The sequence below is a fragment of the Phaenicophaeus curvirostris genome, chromosome 1, assembly GCF_032191515.1.
Source record: "Phaenicophaeus curvirostris isolate KB17595 chromosome 1, BPBGC_Pcur_1.0, whole genome shotgun sequence".
Classification (NCBI taxonomy): domain Eukaryota; kingdom Metazoa; phylum Chordata; class Aves; order Cuculiformes; family Cuculidae; genus Phaenicophaeus; species Phaenicophaeus curvirostris.
This window is the reverse complement of record NC_091392.1, coordinates 144088391-144111793: the sequence shown is the minus strand read 5'-3', so window position 1 is coordinate 144111793 and position 23403 is coordinate 144088391. Positions and strand designations below refer to the sequence as shown.

The 23403-nt window shown below is 41.7% G+C and overlaps 1 protein-coding gene across 4 annotated transcripts in view; it reads left to right on the top strand.

Annotated features, from left to right (window-relative positions):
- Positions 1-3521: 3521 nt before the first annotated feature.
- Positions 3522-23403, top strand: part of FHL2 (four and a half LIM domains 2) — a 42709-nt gene continuing 22827 nt past the window's right edge. For 2 of the 4 annotated variants that reach the window (XM_069877209.1, XM_069877191.1), the window contains exon 1: positions 19442-19635. The gene's annotated coding sequence lies outside the window, so the exon portion shown is untranslated. Of the gene's footprint in view, positions 3677-19441; positions 19636-23403 lie in introns of those variants that run through there. The other 2 variants (XM_069877198.1, XM_069877183.1) reach the window with 2 other exon arrangements.

Below are 23403 nucleotides of genomic sequence, written 5' to 3'. Positions count from 1 at the left end.
GCTTCTCTGTCCCTAGGGGACTAGAGGTCACCGGCATCCTTGAGACCACTGCTGCCAGAGCCCAAACATTCCCTGCTACAAGAATTTTTGCAGGTATGGGAAGGCCTAAAGATGTGCCATGCTGCTGACACCCCATGTTCTTCCTGGCAAAAGGCTGTGTCTCTCTAGGTTTGTACGGGGCTCTTCCTCCAGGCGAAACTGGTTTGGAAGTTTTATGTGCAAATATCTTACTTGGAATGTACAGGTATGACCTGTGTCTACAAAGGGCAAGATGAAGCAGGCAGGCTGATGGCTTGCTAGCACAGCCAAATCCCCAGTTCTAACGGCAAATGCTAATCCCATCTTCCTCACCATTAGGGTCTGAGTGTGAAGTGTTTGCAAAATATTGACTACCAACAAAATCTCCACAGGCTCCGTCTTCACTTCTGGCTCTGCTGCTAAGTCTCTGGCAGTCACTATCATGTGTACAGAACCTACCTCTAAATCCCCTAAATTAGATTAAAGGCTCAACAACATCATAACAGAGTTTTAATCCCTGTGCTACCTACCATGAACATAAATGTCAGGACAGCAAGGTCAGATTCTTACAAATACCTGTCAGTGAAGCTCTTCCTTCAGAAAAGGCAGTACTGGTGTAAGCTGTTGAGATTTTGGTTATTAAAGCTACCCTAATGATTTACATTCTTCTCAGATGTCCACACTCTGGCATCTTCTGTGACTTTCAGAGAATGATGGAGCAAATTCTGATTGTGAGGCATCGGTGGTAAAACTTCTAAATCCAGTGCAATGAATGGGTAACGGGAACTTGTTATGTTTGCCACAGGGGGTTGCACTTTAAAGCCTGCAGCATTTCCTTTGCATTTCAAAAGCCCGGCTGGACTCTATGATCATAAAGGTCTTTTCCAGCCTAAATGCTTCTATGATTCTAAAGCAGGTCATCTAGTGCATGCACCTCCTATTGCCTTGTAGCAGAAAATTGGCTGAAAATCTTGCTTTGCTTCTTTCCCATGCCTTACGCATGGGAGCAGCAGGGCTGGCTCCAGTGCTACCGACCTGTAGAAATGGCAAAGAGGGCTACCATGTCACTGATGTTTTGGGCCACAGAGCCTCAGCCCCTAATCCTCTATTTAAAGAGCTATATTCCAAAGCCACTATAAAGCTGAGAAGCTTGAAGTTGTCTCTGCCCCCACCCCAGACAACATCCGAAGGATGGTCTCCATTGTTAGCTTGCATCTGCATCTCAGAAGTGCTGGTGCCCTGAGCACAAGGGCATTTTCCTGCCTATCTCAAGGGAGTAGCTCAGTTGCTGCAGGAGGCACAGGATTGGGACCAGCAGCCTGACTTGTTGCCAATGCTTTAGCCTTCTGACAATATCATTTTTCAAGGAGTCATCCTTTATTTGATGAGTCTCATTAAAGAGTAAGGCAATAACCAATATGAAACTGGGACAGTTTAATTAGAGAGATGATTTGGGGCAACTAGCCTGACAGGGCATTCAGTTTTTCAAAGACAAAAGCAATAATAACGTTAAAAGATCTGTAACCCACATTCTCAAGTAGTTGAAGTGTGTTGGGGGGCCACATTTACCCCAAGCTGGTCTCCAGTTACTCCATGTTTACACCAGATCCAAGCGTTCTCTGTAATGAGGCTGACACCTCGGGATCAAACACATCGTTAATGCCCAGTAAAGCCTGGACTGGGACAGGACAAACATGTTTTATCTAAGTTGTTTCTACAACATCACCTTGACCTTTGAATCATGCAAACAAAAAAATTGGCTAACATGGAAAGGTTGAGCCTTTCCAGAGCTGTCCAAACATATGTCCTAACTAACACATTTTTGCTACTTATACAGCTTTTCATAACTGTTTATTGTTCTGGAAAATGTGACAGGGCTGTTTACACAGTAGCTAAAGGAACATGTGGCAAAAGGCCTCTAGCTTAAGGATGAACAATATTTTCATTAAGAACATTTGTCTCCCTAACCTAAGTCTCTGGGCCATAGTCTTTACCATGGTGCTTGGAAGCTGGGCATTTCTGCATGGACAAAACAAGATGAGTGAAAGGCATTTGTTCCAGGAGACTTGACTCAGACTTTCAAATTATGTTGCTTGGCAAGGGCCAAGGACATGCTGTTATGAGCTTTATTATGTTAGGATGAACCCTCCAGATGCCAGCTTCTCATTGGTTTGGAGTTAAAACCATAAAACCCGACTAGGCTCCGTGTCAAGCCATAAATCAGTTTGTCACCTCAGAAAACCTGGCACAAGTTTTGTGTTAGTATCCAGTCTCCACAGCTTGACCCACGCTTGCTATCCAAATAAATATCTTGTAGTAAAACTGAGAGGTGACACTATCTCCTAAAGACTATTACTTAACCATTACTCTGAAGAGAAGAGAGAGAAGAGGGAGATGGAGGATCTTCAGGATCATGGAAGTAATAAATCCAGCAAAGAAATTGAATCCCTCAGCAAATACTCCCATTTCAACCAGGAGGAAGAACAAAAGGCAATCTCAGTTTAAGAGCATAGTACTTCTGCAGAGAAGCACACTGCTGCTTATTGGAGGGACTAGTTTGCCTGTACTTGGAGTCTGCTTAGTGCTATTTCTTCAACTCCCTGCCTCAAAGAGAGGTTTTTCCTTTCCCCCCCCCTTAAAAAGACACCCTAAAATAGTTCAGATTTGGGTCAAGGGCCGTGTCTCTGCTGCAACTTTCTCTGTAGAAGAACATCGAAATGCAGAGCTGAGCCCAGCACTGGCAAGGAGATGGACAGGCTGTAACCCCACCTCTGCACTGAGCCGTGCTTGGGCAGGTTTTCCTCTGGAGCCAGCAAGATGCTGCCCATGGGATCTGCCAGAAGAGATTTTGTCCATCTCTAGTCTCTCATTCTTCACATGTAAGAGTGTCCTTTTCATCACACCTGAGTTGCAGCAGGTGAGAGTTGAGCAGAGAGCTCACTCCTGAGGCATGGCCCTGCTGCCCACATGGATTTATTTTGTGATCTCAGGCTAGTCTCTAAAGTTGGCTCTCTTTTATTGCTGTGAAATGGTAGCACTGGCACCTTCTCCCTCCGCACAAGGTTGTGCAGAGGTAAAATGTGGCAGAAAACAAAGCACAGACTGCCCTGCAACAAGGCTGCCTACCTGAGATGGACAGAGAGACAGATGAAGAGGAATTGGAGTTTGTTACATTCACAGAGCTGTTGGCATTTTCTAGGGTATTTCTGTCCATCCTGGAGCCCTAACAGATAATTTGATGGAGAAATTAGGGTCGCTCTGCCAAAACATTAAGCCCTGAAATATTGCCAGCTTCTTGGGGACCCTTACAGGACCTCCTCACAGCAGGTGAGTGTATTTTAAGATCAGGCATTCCCAAATGGAGCAGAGCAAAGAGCCAGGGCTGCTTAGGAGCGTGGCAGCCCTTTTCATCGGAGGCCTCGTGCCACTCTAGCTATGATGCCTTAAAAGGCTGGTAGCACAGAGGTGCTGCAGCCCTTATCTCCTGCAAATGGCTGGTGCTTTGGAGATATTATATTTATAGCCCATCCAAAGCACTAATGCCTAACTGTCTAATTGCTAAACACATTGTTTGGGCAATCCAATAAAGCAGTGATTCTGTCCCTGTCTCCTTTCATTCGCAGACTCACAAGCAGAGGCAGCACCAAGGTGCAGCAAGGTAAGACAGTGACTTATTTTGGTTTTCACTGTCCTTTGGGCCCTTTTCTCCTTTTCACCTTCCCTTTGCAACAGTTTTCAGGGCTCAGTGTAGACATCATGAAGGGAGCACTGCTTTCTTAGGGGACAAGTGGATTTTAAGACATTTGTTCCCTTCTTGCTGCCAGGGCACACAGACATTCTCTCTCTTTGTATTTCCAGTCTGATGTTGGGAACCAGGTGCTAACTAACAGCTGCTCTTTAGTTTCTGCGCTAATAATACGCTGTCATGTCTTTGTGTTCTCACGGAACACAACCGTGTCTAACTATAGACACTTTCCTGGTTTGAATGGCAAAATGGAATGACTTCAGGCAGAAAGATTTTGATTAGGGTTGGTTTTTTTTTTACCCTCTATCAGCATTTTCTTCCCCTCTATCAGCATTTTCTTCCTCCTGATGAATATTTGGAAAATGAATAGATAGTGGGGGGAAAAAAAAAAAGAAAAGAGGAGAGAAGGAATGGCCATGAAAGAAAGAAAGGCAAATTACAGGCAATGCTTGCTGATTTCACATTTAAACAATTACTTGTTATGGATTACAGCAGCTGTGGAGAAAGGGAAAAGAAAGCAAAGCACTGAAACATAACTTGAGTGTCAAAGCAGACATTTGTCAAAGTCAGCCTATAAAACAGCATTAGCAATAACAGCCAAATGCCAATTATCAGGCTATTGTTACATTAAATTACTTTTAACCTCATCTCATGAGAGCATTAATTTTCAAATGAAGATAGTAAAAGAAGATCTTTTTGGAAAAATAAGATTGTTTGTGCACGTGTGTACGTTTGTTTGGATGCACTTAGACATGCATTTTTAATGTAAACATTCTTATATTGAAAGGCTGTTTCATCCAAGGATCACAAAGTATGACATGAAGGTAAGAAATATTAATATCCTTTTAGCCCAAGAACTAAAGCTGTCACATTTGCCACTAGAGGTTGCTTACTATTCGATTATTTAGGAAATTAAATGAAAGAAGATTTTTTTTCAAAATGCTGAGCATTGCTCCACAATGTTTGACAGGCTCACAGGTCTCTGGCACCTCTGGGGAGCAGGACTCATTAGGCTTGACTCAAATCCAAGGCTTGTAGGAGTGGTCAGCTTACTTTGAAGTGTTTGGTATTGGGCTCGATCCCTAAGCAGGGGTTTCAAAACCAAAGAGCAGGTTCTCAGTCAGTCCAGATTTGCTGGAGATCCACTGACTTTAGCTGAGATGTGGTTGTTTACGTCAGGCACTGATCAAGCCAGTGGACATGGACAAGTTGAGTGTAATCCCCAGGCTGTCTCTCGTGCTCTGTAGTGGCAATGCATGTTGTACACGCAGCAATACACCAGCAGGACATGCAACTGTGGGGCCATGCCTGGGCTTTTACATGCCCCTGGCCTCTGAAACCATGTGGATACATCCAAAACATGTCCAAAGGTCAGGGTTTGCTCCTAAGCCACGCCCAGGTGGAAGAACCCTAGCCAGCTGCTGTACAACTGAATGGCATGGTTGAATGAGTCTTAGTGTCTGGGACCGACCCATGGGCCTGTTTGATTTATGAGCACAGACACAGCTTCTGAGGGTGCCCCAAATGTTCAGCCTCACCTGGAATGGGAACCCACTCTTGAGGTGGACGTCCTCAGTTAACATGCCTCATCCAGGTGAGCTCTCCAGGCTGAACATGGCAGGGGCCCGTGACTGTCGCTGTAGATAGTGTCAAGACAGCATGCTTAGGAACAAGCTTGCCTCACCTCTTATGTGAAGAACAGCACATAAGTTATACAGAAGAAGAAAGGAATGCAAAATACGAAATTGTCTGCACACATGCATATCTTATCTCAAGGCTTACTGTCTCTGCTCAGATGCCTTGGAAGGCTTAACCACAGGCAGTTCCTCTGCATGTCCCTCTCTTCTGCAGCAGTAATGATACTGCCACAAGATCATGGTCTGCTCTGTTCAAATCATCACAGTGGTCCAATCTCAAGCACTGATGAAATGAGTTTTGTAAGCTGGCTAGAGCTCAAAGGTAGCACATCTCACCAGAAAGCGCAGCACTGACTCTTAACGGGCCACCAGCAGAAGCTGGCAGCAGCGTTATCTGGACCTGCTGCTTTGCTTGGTTTATTTTTTTCCAAGATCTTGCTGTTAAGCTAAACTGATGTGCCTCTGCAGTATATTGTGCAATAAGAAATCACGTACAAACCTAGTATTTTTTTATAGAGTAGTCTCAGTTCTCCCGTACTAGAAATTTTTTCATGTCTTCTAATTCTTTGTCTATCGTCCCAGCCTCAGGATAGAACAATAAATACAACAAAACTGTTCTGGTCAGGCACTTAGTGTTAAAGTGTAATATCAGCACGGGTGTATTGACAGTATCCCCTCTTAAAAACAAGAAGCAGAAGCAACAGCAGCAGCATTCCAATCGTGTGCAGCAAAACATGAAGGGTTTTTTTTAAAAAAATAAGTTGGCCAGAGATCTTTAGCTTGAAAAAATGCAGGAACATACATACTAATGCAGTCACTTTTTTTATTGGATTTGAATTTAAAAGTGAAATAAAACAAAAAGACCCAAGGCCTGTTCCCAAAGTGAACCCATTCTAAAGGCAGTCTTTCCAACAATAATACTTTGTTCTTACCTAGCATTTGAAATATGATTAATGGATGAATAACTTTACTTTTTCCCTTCCAAACAGCAAGCCATCAGAACAAGGCAGACCTTTGATTGCAGCTGGCAAGAGGCTGGGAGGGGCCAGACTCATTCAAACACTTCTTTAATACCGAAAATGTAAAAGGGTGTTTTACAAGAAAGAAAACCAGAGAAGGAAGGGAATGTGAAGACTGACTTGGGGGTGAAATCCTGGCCCCGCTGAAATCAATGGGAGTTTTCTCATTTAGCAAAGCTCAGATCTCCTCCTGTTCCTTCTAATTTTAATAGTGCCAAACTTGTGTAGATTTGCACCAGCAAAGCATTTTTGCGTTTTGCCTTACCAGTTTTCCTTTTTTGTAGCTGTGTATTGTCTAACCAGAGCACAGGCACTCTAACACAGTTGTTTGCCAGTGAGATGAGTTATAACTAGCTGCAATATTTTATCTTTTGCTTTATATCACAGTGAGTACAGTTTCATGCTGATAAATCTCAGGCTGTTTCAACAATGTTCATCATCTAACTCTGATTAGCTTCGAGAAACCTAGGTCATATTACATAGAGACCTAGTTTTTCTGCAAGCAGTTGGAGCAATTCTGCCTGGTTTTGCTCAGCTCACTCTGACACAAACACAGAAGGTGCACTACCATACACATTTTAAAGGGATCCATCAACTTCATAAACCCCCAAATGTTTCTGCTGCAGGCTGATTTACTGGTTACCATTACACAAGTCACCAAGAAGTAGTGAAACTGAAAGAGCTGGAAGAAAAAATATATTTTCTCCCATTTCACCTTATATTTTCAGTAGCATTTTGTGTGAAGCCAGTTGTACAAGTTCTCTTTTATAATATTTTTTCCTGTTGTCTCTGTGAAACTTCCACATCACATTGAATGACAGGAAAACTCTCCTTAGAAAAAGGATAGTAAGTACACTTACAAACCCCATTGTCTTGGGAGTAGAATGAGCACAGACGGGGAGACGGAAATTGTTTCACATGCTTCATAAATGAATCCAGTGGGCTTTCGGATCAGCACATTCCCTGTCAAGCTTAACAGATTTTCACCTAAGTCTCCCTTGAAATTTGCATGCTTTCTGTTGCGGGGCAAAGAGATAACATTGACTGGTGCTCCTTTTTGGTAGTCTGCAGCTAGGGGAGAAGGGCCCAGCATGCCTCAAGATTACCATATGAAAACAATACCTACAATCCACCAATACCACCACACAGAAGACCATTATTTTGTTGTTTATCCCGTTTTTAAATGCTGAGCATTCTAATTTCATATGTGTGAAGTCCAGTGACTGCAACATGCCCCACAGCCTCTGGTGTTGGGGCAGAAGGCAGCAGGACACTCAGTTAGGACAGTGTTTATAATACAAAGACAGAGATGTGCCTACACACTGTAGCCAATAAAAGAGGGGAAGTTATCAGAATAAGCTCTACTTGTTGTAATTTTGTTCTTCTGGGTATAAATCTCAGTTCAGGAATTCACATGAGTACAGGTGTTATATATTTGTATGGCCCACATTTTATATCATTACCTCATCTCTCAACATCCTTTGGGGAGGGGGGGAAGAGTAATTTCGACCTTTTCCTAATTCAGAAATGAGAATGAAGGGCCAAATCTGAGGGCTGACTCAAGTGCTGAAACACAGGAGGACTAGCAGGCTCTGAGACCCAGCTCAGGGCTGCAGTGACCCAGGACTCCAAGATATAAGTCTTGGAGACTCTCCTCTCTCTTTATTTCATCCACCTTAAAAATTGTCTACCCAACATGCACTGTTGTATCCAGCTCTGCTCAGTTTAGCAAGGGGGAATACAATGGTTGAATTCAGGTGTGTGAATTCTGCCTGAACGTATCTGCCCAGCTTTAGCTACCCAAGGTCAGGTGTCTGCCTGAAGCAGACAGCTGGATCCCTCTAGATTCAATAAGGAAAGAAAAGCACAGCTATAAGGCAGTTCATTTCATCCTCAATATGTATCTAATGAACCCACCCTCACAAACTGCTCTCTTTCTCCACCCGCTATAGTGGGGTCATGGATGGTTTGTTTAGATCAGCTAACCTTTGGTCATTTAAAAAGAGGTGAGGTGAAAGCCACTATAGGTTATTCGCCCAAATTACACAAAAGCATTTTTTTGTATTGAGGAAGACTGTGTTACTACAAGTCCCTGACTTCTATCTGCTAATTTTCCCCTTCTTTTCACTTTTGTAAACCAGAGTGCTTTAGTAATGTAGACTCTCTGCAATGAGAACTGGCTGGTACTTAGTTCTCACCTTACTATTTGGCCATTTTTACTTCTTGCATTAGTTTTCCTGCAAACTGATGTGTTCCAGAGCATTCTCTTGAGATTCAAGAGGTGAATGAAGTCTATCTTGATGCTGTAGGAACTCTTGAAAGTCTGTTTCCATGTGCAAAGGGGGACCCAGAATGAGAAGGATCTTGTTGGATGGATGTGAAATGCTCCTGTTGGAAACAAGAACTTATGCAGGAAGTCAAAATATTTTGTTTGGAATGTTTCCTCTCTTGATGGGGCTGTAACGGAGAACAACAGTCTGCAGAAATCACTTTTCCTCTCAAAACAAAAGCTAGTGAAAGATTTTATTCGGGAATGAAGGATTATGAAAGAGTGTAGAAAATTAAGAGGAAGGGCTGAAAAATGATGGTTCTCTTGAGCATCCATTGTCATCTGCAGGGAGAAAATGATTCAAAGATATTTGAATATTTGTAATGGCAATGGTCTTTTCAGCCAACATTACCTGAATAAGTTTCAATGCAATGTATCTTTTTGTGCAAAGTTGAATGTTTCTGAAAAACTGAAGATTGCAACAGAAACATTAACTGTCTTTTGTAGAAATCTTGAATGGAAAAAAGAGGTTTTGCATGAGATTGGTACTTTCGTGATCTGATGCTAAGAATTAGACTTGCATTCCTGATTATTTTTACTAAACTGTTCTGAAAAAGAGCAGACTGGCTGTGGTAACAATGACAATCAGCCAGCTAGAACATTGGTATCTTTCATTTTAGACTGAGCATTTAAAATAAGAAAAAACCCAGAACTTTCACAATGGAAGGTGGTTATGGAAGTTAGTTAGTTATGCAATCAGCGGGAAAATATTCAGTCTTTATAAATGACCTATTATAAGCAACTGGAACCTCTTTTTAGGACTGAAACCAAGGTCATTTGTTTCTAAACTGTTTCACCCTCCATCTTGTAAAATTCAGTAAGAATTTTACTCTGAAGCCACCAAGATTGGCTACAGAAGCATTTCTGAGCTTCATGGTAATAATATTCACATTTATTTGTTGTCTGCAACATTGAATAAAGTCACGGTGTTATTTGTAGTGTCATCTTACTAAAGTCTTACAGTTCAATAACTTGCGGATTCATAACCTAAGGAGGATCTAGATTTATTAGTGCAATTATTGTCTTAGGATGCAATTATTTGTTGCTGTGTATTACTGGCAGCTAAGCAGAGGATATAATAATATGGATTGATTACATGAACATAGTTTATGATATGCACAGTCTAAAGTTCTTTAAGAAGTTCTTTATGCAGGCAGAAATGAGGAAGACAGTGGCTACAGATGTTGGCACCCCAGCAAACACTTGAAAAACAACTAGTAAAATTATCTGTTTCAAGAATCTTGCATCCATAGTCCAGCAGCTCTGAAGACCAAGGGACCGCAGAAATATAAGGGACAAAGGATTCATGAAAGAGGGGCTAGAGCTATCTAAAAAGGCTTCTCCTGACCCAGAGGAACAAATGGTGCATGAGATAGAAGAACAGACTACACCAACCAAACCACTGAAATCTTAAGGTTTCTGAGGTCATTCTTGTGGAAAACAGGTAGATCTGATTTACTGCCATGTTTCTGTGTTGTCTAGTTTTGCCTCAGTTAGAAACATTTTGCTTTATAACAAAACATTGGCCCTGAGGCCAAGTAGCGTTGGTGCAGCTGATGTCCATACAGTTATTACTGTCTTACCAGGCTAAATGAGATTGACACATGCACCCTTCTGTTAGGAGCAGTCCTTTGAGTAGGCCAGCTCTTTTGCCATGACAGAGACCCCTTGGGAGTGTGATGGGGACTTTGGGCTCAACTAGGCCAGGAGTCACACGTGTAGCTGAACAGTAGGGACCATGTTCTGCTCTGTTCGGGCCAACACAAGCTACTGATACAGACGCAGGCAGGGAAGGAAGAAGGGCCGGAGGAATGGGCAACACAGTCACCCTGAGAAGGTCTTGTCATTAGCACAAGGAGGATGCAAGGAGCTTGCAGTATGAAAGGGCAGTTTGTCCATCCTTTTCTTCTCAGCAGCCTTCGCTTTGCTACCAGATGCAAAATGCACACACAGGGGTGGCATGGCCAGGCTGCTCTCTCCCACCACCGTGGGCAGGAGTACTCAACTTGCTTGCTGGGGATCATTTGGATCCATACATGATCTTCCCTTTGTCCTAGCCATTTCTCCCTCTGTTATCATTGCTTCATGCTGGAGCCTGATGCACCTCCTGGTTGACTGGTTTTGGTATTGGCTTCCTCATTCATTGAATGAGAGCAGCTAAGATGACCTCTGCCCCCTCCTGCAAGTGAAGTTTCTGCTGTATGCCAGTGCTCTGTCTGCTGCCAGACAAGTAAGACCCTTCCCCACATTTTATTCTGGACATCCAAGCATCAGTTCCTTGCAAACAAGGAGTCTGGATTACTGCAAATCTTTCTGCGCAGGAGGAAGAGTCAACATCACTGTGGACTGACTCTTTGGGGAGCAGCCAGCCATGTGGGCAGTGCTCAGTTGTGTGGTGCATTTGTATTGTAGCAACCCAGCAGGGAATCACTAGACTTTATGGTTCTCCATTAGGATAAATGAAAGGACTAGCACTGCTTGATAATGTGATTCCTGACTGCTCTCTAATGGTTAAAAAAATTACTTATCTTCCAGCATGAGACACATTATCTTCAAGACGAGCCATTGTTACAGGTCTTTATTTCATTTTACTCGCAACATCTGAATTTCATTCACATTAAGAGAGCAATTCCACTAGGATCGCCCTGTGAATATAAACTTAGCAGGGACAAACACAATCCATACGTCTATCAGGCTGACAGTGGACGGTGTATTTTTTCAGCTCTGTGTGAAGTGTTAAACATGAAATGCACATCAGCAACTAAAAGATTGCTTTAATCCAATTATTTAAAGGGCCTGAGCACTTAAAGAGTTCAAAGTAAGCACACACCTAAGAGGATCAATGGCAAGGACCCCACTTCAAAGCACACAATCTAAGCTCATATTTTCAATCATAATGTATGTCTGAGCCTACGTCTCAGACCCTCTCAGCTTACATGTAGTATATACAAACAGTGGTTGAGTAGAAAAATAACTGTTGGCCTGCAGAAGGATGTTTCGACAAAACAGGAGGTCCCCAACCATATCCAGATCAGAGAGGGCAACTGCTTCTATGTACATCAGAATATTAGGAATCTGAAGTAATCTGGGAAGCGATTAGCAGTCATATGCTGCTTTTGAATTCAGGGCAAGCTGAATGGTTTAGAGAACTATAGGTCCACTGCACAACCAGGATACAAAAGGAATTCTCAGGGAAGAGGTGGCTGTAACAGAAAAAATTAAATTATATTTTTTGCTCCTCTGTTCACTGTGAGGAACTTGGAGAGCTTCCTACAGGAGAACATTTCCTTATGGGGATCATCAGAGGATCTATTTCAAGCTGAAGTGTCTGTAGAAGAGGTATGGGAGAAATAAACAAAATGAACAGGAAGAAAATGTTAGAACCAGATGGTGTTCACCCAAGAGATCTAAAGGGACTCGAGGATGAATTAGCTGAAATAATAATAACTCATGGCCTCTTATTTAAAACAGGCTTAGAACTGGGGACCTGAAAGTAGCTAATGTGGTGCCAGCCTTTTTTAATTGTTTGAAGAGAAACTGGGGGATTAGAGCCTGGTAAGTTTGGCAAATGTAGTAGAATAGAGAAGATAGATAAACGTGATACATTGGGAGAAATTCAATACAGTTTTGTAAAGGGCAACCATGCTCTACAAATCTGTCAGGCTCATGTAAGATGATAAGAAGCATGCAGCTACAGGAGATCTTTGGTTGGCAGCATCTGCTTACTTGTACTTTTCTATGTATTCAACAAGGGCCCTCATCAAACACTCTTAAAAAAAAGTAAGCAGACAGAGGATAAAAGGGAAGATCTTCGCATGCATTGCACAAAATCAGTTGACAGATAAACAGGCAGATATTGCAGTAAAGGCAGATTAATAGAAGATTAATAGCAGTTTTCTCCTAAGACTGAGAAACAGAAGGATGAGCAGCATCTTAAACTGGATGTAGATAACCATAAAGCAGTGCACATGCAGAAAACTGTAGTTTTACCTATAAAGTAATGGTCTGAGCTGACCACCTGAGTATGCAATTTGGAGGCTATATAGATTTACAAAAATACTACTTAGTACTCAAATCAGCCAAAGAGCAACTTGAATGTTAAAGAACTGGTCACTTCATTTGAAAAGTAAATTGTCATACTGGAAAAAAATTGAGAAGGATGATAAAACAGAGAGAGAGTAGTTTTCACCCAGAGACACTAGGTAGGTTGGGGCTCAAGGCTAGGAGAAAGGTGGCTGAGATATAAAGGCTGACAAAACCATGAGCAGCCTGTAGTGTGTGAATGAAGAACAGTTGCTCATTATGTCTCTGACTGTAAGACCTAGGAGGCATCAGATAAAGCTAGTGGGTGATATGTTCAAAACAAACACAAGGAGAGGGTTCTTCAACAATGTCAAACAGAACTATGTGCTAGAGGAGACTGTACATTTCCTTCCATGGAATAAGGAGGGACCTGTGCAAGTTCATGGGAGAGATATTAAATAAGGATACTGCCTCTAGGTTGAGACATTCATGAACCAAAAGTTGTTGGAGGCTGGGAGATTATTAAGAGGAGATATAATTACAGGTTATTCTCACTTTCTTCCCAAGTAATTTCTTAGACTCCAAGAACAGGCTGACGAGTCATAGGAACCTTTCTGCCCAATGATTTCCATATTACAAAGGCGTGGTCTGAGTTCCTACAAATTACAGGTTCCGCCTGACACTAGTCATCATTTACAAGCACTCATATTAAACTGAAAAGTCTGATCCGACTGACTTTTTCTTTCTTTCTTTCTGCCATCTGTGTTGGACTGACAAACCTTATACTCACTTGACTTTGGAAGCTGCGGAGTCCTAACATTAATCCTTAAGGGCAGATTAGACAAAGATCTGCCAGGAATGAGTTAGATGTTGTCACTCCTGCCTTGGGAATGTATTAGACATGTTTGTGAGGCATCTGCCAACTGCTCAGTTTTACAAACCTCTCTTTGCTCAGAAGCTCCTGGGGCCTCTGGCTGGCTGTTAAGGGGAAATGGCAGTTACAAACATTGTTGTCAACTGTTTCTAGAGAGTCATAAAAGATGTCTCAGATACAGGCAGAAAAAAAGCATTAAGAGAAGCAGAAGGAAATTATTCACACAGAAGTAAGGATTTGGACAATAAGCCATGAGCCCTGGAGCAACGGGAGGAGGAGGATTCTAGAAAGGGGACTTTGCCTAAAAATGCTGGAACATGCTGGGAACACTTTGGGAAATACTAGGTAGGTGAGCTATTTTGTACAGAATTGTATGTCTCTTGTGCTATCAAAAATACAGAGCAATTGTTTTTTTGGAACAATCACAGTGTGCTTGATTTATGTGTCTGAAACTGGGAATCATAAATCATGATTATACTAAAATTAATAAATCCTAAATTAAGGGGTACTATTTGTCAATTCAGAAGACCAGCAATTACTGCAAACTCTGTAGTAATTTGACATCCCCAGTTCCACCCACAGAGGTAGGACACTCAAAAGCTTCTTCCCATCTGTCATACTCAGGGCCCCACATGGCAATCAAGCTGAATCCAGACGAAAGAGGCAACAGCTCCTCCACACAGTGCTCTGCATTATCATCATTTAGAGTTATCATTTCTAAAGACCATTCACTTCTTGTAAGAGGTTGGCTCTGAATCCCAAAGCACTTCCAAAGACATGCCACCAGGCTCCCTATCCCTGTTAGCAGATTAATGAACTGTGGACCTGAGGGGTTTAGGGAATGCTTAGAGTACAAAGAGGTGTGAGGATGGCACAGGTGAAAATATTTCACTTTGGTTTCCTTCAAATAGAAGCACTACCTGTTCTTTATTGAGAACAAGGAAAGAAAAAGAATGTCTGGGAAGGTAGGGAAGGAGAAGACTATACTCAACAACAAGAAATGCTGCTTTCCACTTGCTTCATTACAGTTCTTCATGATTCTTTCTTCACTTGGTTAGCAGTCTGGTGAGGGCTCTCCAGGGTGGCTGGCCCACATGACACAGACATTTGCTGCTTGGGCATTTTTTTTTACCAACTTCCTTTACCCCGTGACAACTTTTATGGCTTCTTTCAATCCATGAGGACCTGGGATGTCTTTTCTGACAATGCTGCTTGCCCAGTGGAAGACCTGCCAGATCTGTAATGTGGTACCTCAGCTTTCGAAGCTGTTGAAAACTCAGCCATTACAAGAAGATTTTTCCTTAGCAGATACCAGTTCCTCAAACTATGGCTTGCTCCTTGAAGCTTCCCCTGGTGTGCTCTGTCTCCTCCTGCCTCAAGCACCACTACTCTTCTCCCCTGCGATCCCCTCGATTCATACCCCACCCCTTGTCTCTACAGCCATCGCTACAGCTCACACAGTGGAAAGCATAGGACGTAAGTGTCCTTCCGCCTGTGTCATCTGTTGCAAACCATCTCTACATCTCAATTGCCCATGGAGAAAGGGGAATAGGTGCAAATGCATAGGCAGTAGAAGACCCATTTTGACCAGTGGCACACTGCCATATTCCCTTTGAGACATCTCTGAATGATACTGCAGCTAACTGGATGGAAAAGGAGGTACCAATTAACTTTTATAATTGAACAAAATCTTTATCCAAACTGACTGCTCCATCCCAGACCATTCTATCACAGAACCAGCCTGGAATTTATGTCAGCATCATCTGTCTTATCACATCGCAGTATATTATCTTTCTGAAAATAAATCTCCTGTAGAAAACAAAAAGCTCTTCACTGCTGCTCAGCCATGGCATCTTTCTCTAAATTTTCTGAAGAAAATTACTAGAGACTGTATGTGAAACCTATTCAAACACATGAAGAAAGTGAACATAGAAACATTATTTTTTCCAGATTAGATTGGAGTTTCTAAAATACTAAGCTTTTCACATTGATTTGGGCTAAATACTCTCCCAAAAATAAAAGAAGTTTAGCATCAATCCAAAACAAACAGACTTTTATATCATCTAACGTTCCCTATCTGCCTTGGCTGCAGGTGTTTTAATGGATTGTCCAAAGGTACCTGCAATTTCTTCATCAGAGTGTGTGAAACTCTGATACTTCTTATTTGCTGAGCATTTCTGCTTGAGGTCTGACTCACCAGAGGGAAGAAAAGAAGATTAGAATATTACAAAACGCCTTATGGTTGGAAGACTGAATGGAGAGAGAAAATATACACTGAAACAATCTATTTACCTTCTTCATATTCGTCATATGCTTGAGGAAAAATACATATCTGAGAATATCTTATGACAATGAAAATTTTAAAAGTTTTTTATTGCTGATATTTTGGGTCTCATGAACTAAAATGCAGCATCTGCATGAGCCTGTACTACTTCCTAACTAGTAATGCCAAAACCAGCAGTTCTTCTAAATGAACCTTCTTGTATTCAATGCAAGTTTACGTAACACAGGTTCCGGCATCAGAAAGGGATTTGCAGAATTCTGATAAAGTAGCTTAGTTTCCAAGATAAAATAGAAGTAGAAGAAATCAATCAGTAGCTTAGCCATTTTTAAACCTAAAAGCATAGCTTTCTACCTCCCCTACCCTCCCAGAGACATTAAATCTCACTGTGACTCAGACGGAGGGAAATAGAAATATTCCACTTCCAGCTATTCCACTATTTTTCCTGTGTTCACTCTCTTCAGCCAGAAAAAGGAGATAAATGCTGAAGTGGTAGCTATGCCTGCATCAATCTGAAATGAGATTTCAGAAGGATTAGTAAAATCATTGAGAAATCCTGCTATGAAAACTATACATATTCTACCTTGTTTCCCATATATGAGGTGTGGCCTTCTCCATATAGAACTAAACCTGTTAAAGAACACAAACTGCTGAAGAACCAGCAATACATGCTACATAAATGCTATATACATGAGAAATACATAAACCATAGAGTATATTTCTAAATCACAGGATGGTACTGAACGGTACTTATACTTTTAACCTTGAGTTTATGCACCCTTTCAGAAACATTGCCACCTGTTTTCATTGCATTTTCTCCTCTGAAAAGTTGAAGATGGGTGATCTATGTTGGACTAATCAGAGAACCAATGAAGTAAATAAAAAATAAAAAAAAGTCACTTAAATTTGTCAATAAAAAAAAGCCCCTGGTCACTCCTCTCCATCTTCCTGAAAATTAAAGAAGTTTTATTTTCTCCCGCTCATCACCCCACATTAGATTTGATGCTGGTGGAAAAGAAGGTTTTGCCTATCAAGTCAGATAAAAAGGCAAAGCAAGCAGGGGTAAACCAACCAACGCAGCATAAGAGGTCAGAGATTCCCTTGTCCCTTTCACAGCTCCATGCAGTCTTGTGGTTGCTGAGTGTCAAGTCCCATAGTGAGCCCATAGATCATCAGGTTTTAAATTGGCAGAGGCTCTTCTGCTTTCAAGGAGTCAGAGATGTTAGATTAAACCAGACAAAAAGTGATCTTATCTTCCTAAATTCAACCCATGACCTGCAACAGTTAAACTAAACAGTTTCAGCTGGAGCCAGTCTGTATTTTAGCTTCTAATTGTGGAAAACACTTGCATTGTATTCCATCAGGTCACATCACAAAATCTCTGGCAGAGTTGCTGTAGTGGCTGTCAATGTGCAGGCAAGGAAATGAAAATATCATGGAAATGGAAAAAAATCAAATAATATGTTTGGAATATTTCATTTGTTTCAGAAAGGTTTGGAAATAAACTGACTCAAATAGCCCAAATCTGATCACCTTCAGGGCCCATATTTTTTCTTTGAATGTGTATCTAAATCAGAGCTGAAGTAAGACCTGTAACTAAGATGGAAATCTACAATTATTTTTGTCATTGTGCAATAGTTTAAAAGAAAAAAAAAATCATTAGCATTGTCATCTTCATTATTATTACTATTACTACTCCTCCTCCTCTGCACTAAGTAGTCCTTTGTAAATTTGCTAAAAAGTTACACAAGATTTTGGCTGTTTTGAGCTCTATATTTACAGAGAGTGAAACTAAAGAACAGCAAGATGTAATGTCTTGTCCAAGGGCATCCAGTCAGCCAGTGATGGGGCTGGAAACCCAACTAAGAGCTCTTCCAAGACATAGGTGCAGCTCCATGGCAGCTCGAGGGTTCACTGAAAATTGCTCACTGTCCACTTTAACTTATCTTCACATACCAGTGCAAATGCAAGGGAAAAGCCAGGGACATGTGGCTGAGAAGTGCAGCTTTGGTTTAAATAATCTTTAATTGCCATAGAATCAATCTCCTTAATTCTATATGTCCATGGTCAGTCCTCCAGGACAAAATGTCTGTGTTTTGAAAATGCAACTGCAAAAGCTGGAGCAACAGACAGATCGACCCACAGGCATTGCCAGTCAACAAAATAACTCACAGCTCTAAAGGAGGTTTTGCTTCTTAAAGTAGAACTAGGAATGGCCCTTTCCCACCATTTTATTTTATCTATGTTTTTGTTGATTTTGAGGAGGGCTGAGACTGACATTTCATCCCATTCTAAATATGCCTACCATTCAGGTGCACAAGAGGACAATAAGAACAGGTCAGGATTCTGGCATAAGTTTGATTTGCAGGAAAAACCCTTAGCCAACCCATATGCACACCTGCACCACTGTCCCAACAACCCCACCCAGTGTCCAGTGCAAAAGGACATTGGACTACCTTACGTCATCAGGATGCAAAACAACAGCAACGCTGTCTCAGGCTAGTGGGCTTTACGTTTTTATCCTACTGGTTTCCCTTAAGGTTGAAAGCATTCAAATTAAAGCACCTCCCTTCGGCAAGAACCAGTCATTGCTGAAGTATTACACCGAATTGCCTCCCCAGCCTAACCCTCCGGTGGCAGAGAGCAGACATCTCCTGTGTGCTTCTGATCTAAATTCTTCCATCTGGGAGGTTTCCCAGGACCCTCACTGTTTTGATTAACAGAATGTGTTTCTGCTAGAACAGTTGATAGATGAAATTGGATTTTGTAGCAGAAAAATTAGTTTCTGGTTATGGGAGGATTAATGGTTCCCCCTCTCCTTAACACGTGCCCACTGGCAAGGCTCTCCACTGGGTCCTGAGCATGTGCTGAGACAATCTGTTCCTTTGACTTTTCTCTTACGCAAGGAGGTGGGGGTTGTTACATTGATTCCCCTGTTTTTCTTCTTTTTCCTCCTCACTACGGGGGAACTTGGAAAGAAAAAAGGGTGGAGAGAAACAAGAATGGACTCTGAATGCTCATAAAGAAACGCCTGCACATTTGCTCCTTGGAAAACCATGCACCTCTCTACGAAGAAGAGAGACGGCGTGTTTCACTCCCTTTCTGGGCAAGGCACTTGGTAGCAGCAGGCAAAACAGCCAAAGCAAATAAAACCTCATACCGGTTTTAACCAAATACTTCATTCTTTCGGCCAGGTGAAGAGCCTTAAAAATGTTTAGGTTTGAGTAGCTGTAAAACGTTTCCTTCTGTAAAGCACCATCCCTCGGACTTAGCAAAGCTATGGTTTTAATAAGCATCAGGGGTTTAGAGAAACAAAGGCTGGAGGAGGGGAGCCTTATTTTAGGAAGAGGGCCAAGAAAGACAAGATGTTTAGGAGGGGGAAGTATCGACACCCTTGGAATAGAGAAAGTGTCGAATGCCAGCTGCAGAGAGCCTAAAAGAATGAGTGTCTCCGATGCTTTTGTCTCCTTATATGGTAAAATGATAGAGAGGGGTTTCACTAGGCTGGGGAAGGCAGCAGCCTCTTTCAACACAAGACTGACTGCAGAGCTGAAATCAGAAGAGCTGCTCTTCACAGGCAGTAGAAAGCCCCGGCTAGCTGTACAGCTCTCCTCTGCAAGCAGGCCAGTGTGCTCTTTACACATTTGTTAATGGACGTGACCCCCTGTCCCTGGTCCAGGAGGTGATACTAACTGCCTGCTACTGCTCTGTAAGTAAATATCCCTTTTTTTCCCCCTCCCTCTTCACTACCCATGGACTATATCATTGAAGGTGTCGCTTTAAACAAAGGATGCAGAGAGGAGAAGAGGGTTGTTTAATGCTCCAGTGGGTTCTTGGGTAAGGAGGCAAGGAAAGAGGTTGCCGGTCCTCCTTTCTCCTGAGTGCACAGTGAGGGGTGTGAAGACAAGAAAAAGACAAATTTCTTATCGGAGCAATTACTGCTGCATGTCCATCAGTACAGTGACACATCAGTGAGCTGATGAGGTGCTGGGTCATTTTGTGTGTAACTATCTTTAATGACTGTATCGTGCTGCATGTATAATCCACTGGGGAGGTGATAAAAAGTAGAAGCTGGGTTCTTAGATTCCTTACACCTCTGTGCACACTCCTGCTGCTGAGCTCAACAAAGGAGGATTTTCGCACTCTAGCATGAGCAGATGCACATGAAACAAAGGTAGCCTTTCCTCCTTACAAACACAGTGGATAGATTGTGTGTGGGAAAAACGGGGAGCAGTCACCATCCTGCTTATTCTTTTTACATGAAGAGAGTAAATTAGAACACAAATCTCAATTAATAGCTCTGAATTTGTTCCTTTCATGCTTCTCTCTGTGTGCATGCATGTGTAACCACAATTAGCCAGGTCCCTAATGTACACCGTCTATCATGGATTTCTCTGTGTACATAATAAAGGGAACACTAACTTTCATTGTCTCCATTAATGGCTGTTCTAAACTTTCTGTTTCTCTAAAGGGAAACAGCTTTTATTTAGTTCATCAGATACCTGCACATTTCAGCTTTGCTTTGTCCAGAGACATGCACATAGTCACAAGAAAGCAAATCTTATAAAATCAATATATCAGCAGCAGTCTGTTAATATTACTCCCCTGACTCCTGTCTAGAGGTATATTTACTAAGATTGCTGATTGACACTGAGATTGTCACAATGAGTACCTATAACATTTATTGTTGTCTATACTTATTTATACACTGTTTTAAATAGGCATTGTCCTAGAAGAGACCAATAGCAGGGTGTGTTATTAGATTCTCACAGGCATCCAAATGTAAAAGAATGCTATAACTAAGGTTGCCATTTCATTTCTGTTATGAACCCCATGTTCACCCCTTCATACATTTATGGGACTCCCTGCTTTCTGGCTAAAATCTTCCCTGCCTTTTATAAGACAGATGGTAAACTCTGAAAATGATTGCTGCAGGCATGTGGCTATGGAAGGCAGAAAAATAGAGGGGGAGTTATTATTATATTATAAAAATTACTGTTTGTTTTCTGCCCCTGTATATACAACTGGAAAAGGATGGACTGTAAAGGCTGCTCTGTCAATAAAGCCTGTGCATATTCTTGATCACATTTATAGAAAATGAAATAAAAAGGATATGAGGTAGTATATTTATTGAAAACTCAGTTCCAAACACTGCCATAGTGGCTCACTGTATCCAAAAACTGACCAGAGCACCAAAAAATCTATCTTTTACCCAAGCCATAACATAGATAATGATCTTTGGCTTCCAAGCCAACACATGTTTGAGGTGAGTGGGGAAGCTGAAAGGACACAAACTTAGAAATCATATTTGTGAAATGGGTTCCGACCTGACATCTCTATCTAACTCAGGCCTGATGCTGGGGGATGGACCAGTTCCTGAGGTTTTTTGAGAAAGCTTCGAAGATCCCAGGATGGCAGAAGTTCTGGAGTAGAATATACTTATTTTGGCTCTCACCATTCTGCCAAGTGTGTTCCCAAGGGCATCACAAGGGCTACACATGCAAGCACCATGTAGCCACTTCCAGGTGATTGGGTTTTATAGAAAAATATTACTTATTTCTATAAGGCCACTGTTATCAGGTAGCAGTGGCTACTCTGTATTGGGTATTGTTCATATATGCAAAGGTCCTGCCATGAAGAGCACATAATGATGATTCCCAACTAAAATATTGGGATACAGGCCTGTTTCCGACCTACAATTATACAGCTTTTTCAGGTAGGCTAGGGAAGCCCTTTCCTTTTGATATAGACAGACAACAGCACTCCCGACTGGCACTCTTTGCATTAGAAAAAAAAATTAAACAGTTCCTTTAATCATATGCAACACAGTCCTCCTGGATCCCATCATGTTTTAAACACCTGAGGCCAAAAAACCACAAAAGAGTTGGTGAAAGTACGGCTTCTGCAATTGCAAAGGCTGGCAAGAGTTTCTGCTGCATTGCACTGTAAATTCAAGAAAGGAATGAGGGCTGTAAAGACCTATATATACATGAATGACTTCTGTCTCAGTTCTCCAAGGTGTTTAGCCCAGAGGCAGAGACAAGTCTTACCTGCTGTTGTCCTCTCCTCCTTGCCTTGCCTCAAAAGGTTCAGGGCATTAAGAATTAAGGGAGGTTTGGATAAATGTTAATACCATCAATCAAAGGAAATGGCTTCTTCTCCAAGAAAAACAGGCTGAAAACTGAAGTAATGCCTTTTTCTGCTGACCAGCATACAGCTACTCTTTCAAGGTCCCCACAGACTAGTTACAAGAAGGTATGAGGCTCATTCATTTTTCTCTGATGGGTAAATTGGTCCTGAGCATCTGTGGAAAAAGGTGTTTCTTCAGAGAAACTCTGGATGGTACAGTGTTGTAGGCAGTCACCTTCCCTCACTTGGGTACTGCTTTTGAGATTGGGGATCTCATAATTTGCATTTTTAGACTGATTAATTCTAAATGTCTGATTTTAATATTTCATTTACATATGCACAGTTATTTGTGATGCAGATTCAACCCAAGTGAGGGTGTGAAATGGCAGGGCAATAGCAGGTTTCATGGAAATAAATCTTCTGTACATTGACAGCCACAAAGCACTAATATTTCAGCAATACTAATTAGTTATATGTAGAAAGAGAGTTTTATTAAAAACTGCTAGAGGCTTATTTCAAGGCTGAGCACCATAACATTCATGCCAGGTGAAAAAGTTAGAGTCTTCATTTTGTTCTTTTTCACATACTCTTCTGTATTAAATTGGATAAGATTAACAAGAGTGCTAAATGGCATATAGTAATACACTCTAGGAGGAATGTAGGCAAGTGTAACACTGATATAAGAATATTAATCACCCCTTAAAACAGCAAACTTTCAGCTTTAAAGCTACAAATCTATCAACCACAGCAGAGCAAGCCCTAAGGTTGTACTTTTGGTGGCAGGAGGTAGTTCCAGACCTTTGGCAAGTACAGGTGCAAGGGTTCAAAACCCACCTTTCTTTAGGTCATCTTGCATAATAAAAGTAATGAGTTGCATAAAACAGTAAGGATTGCCCTACCTCAGTTTTGTCATTGCTCTCAAGCACTCTTGAGATTTAGATCAAAAGTATCTTCAGAGGCCAGGACCCCACCTCTGATTAATTCCTCCTCCTCCATACTATTCTGTGCATCTCTCCATAGTAGATCCATCATCTTTCTTCTTCAGTTAGAAAAGACCTTGCCCACAAAAAAGATTGCCTGTGTCCAAGCCTCCAGATTTCCCATGCTTTTCTGTGCATCTTCATAAGTCTTTCATGCAGCATAGATGCTTTTGCTCAATGTTAACAGCTGATATTTCTTTGCTCTCTGTACCCAATACCCAGTCGCAAATCCCAGCAAACAAGTTAAACCAAACTGGTTTCACTCAGATGTAATCAATCAATTTTACTAAGATGTGCCCATCTGAATGGCCACCTCTAAGGTTTATATAGTGTCCTTTGCCAAGTTTTGGAAAGACAACAGCACAGCA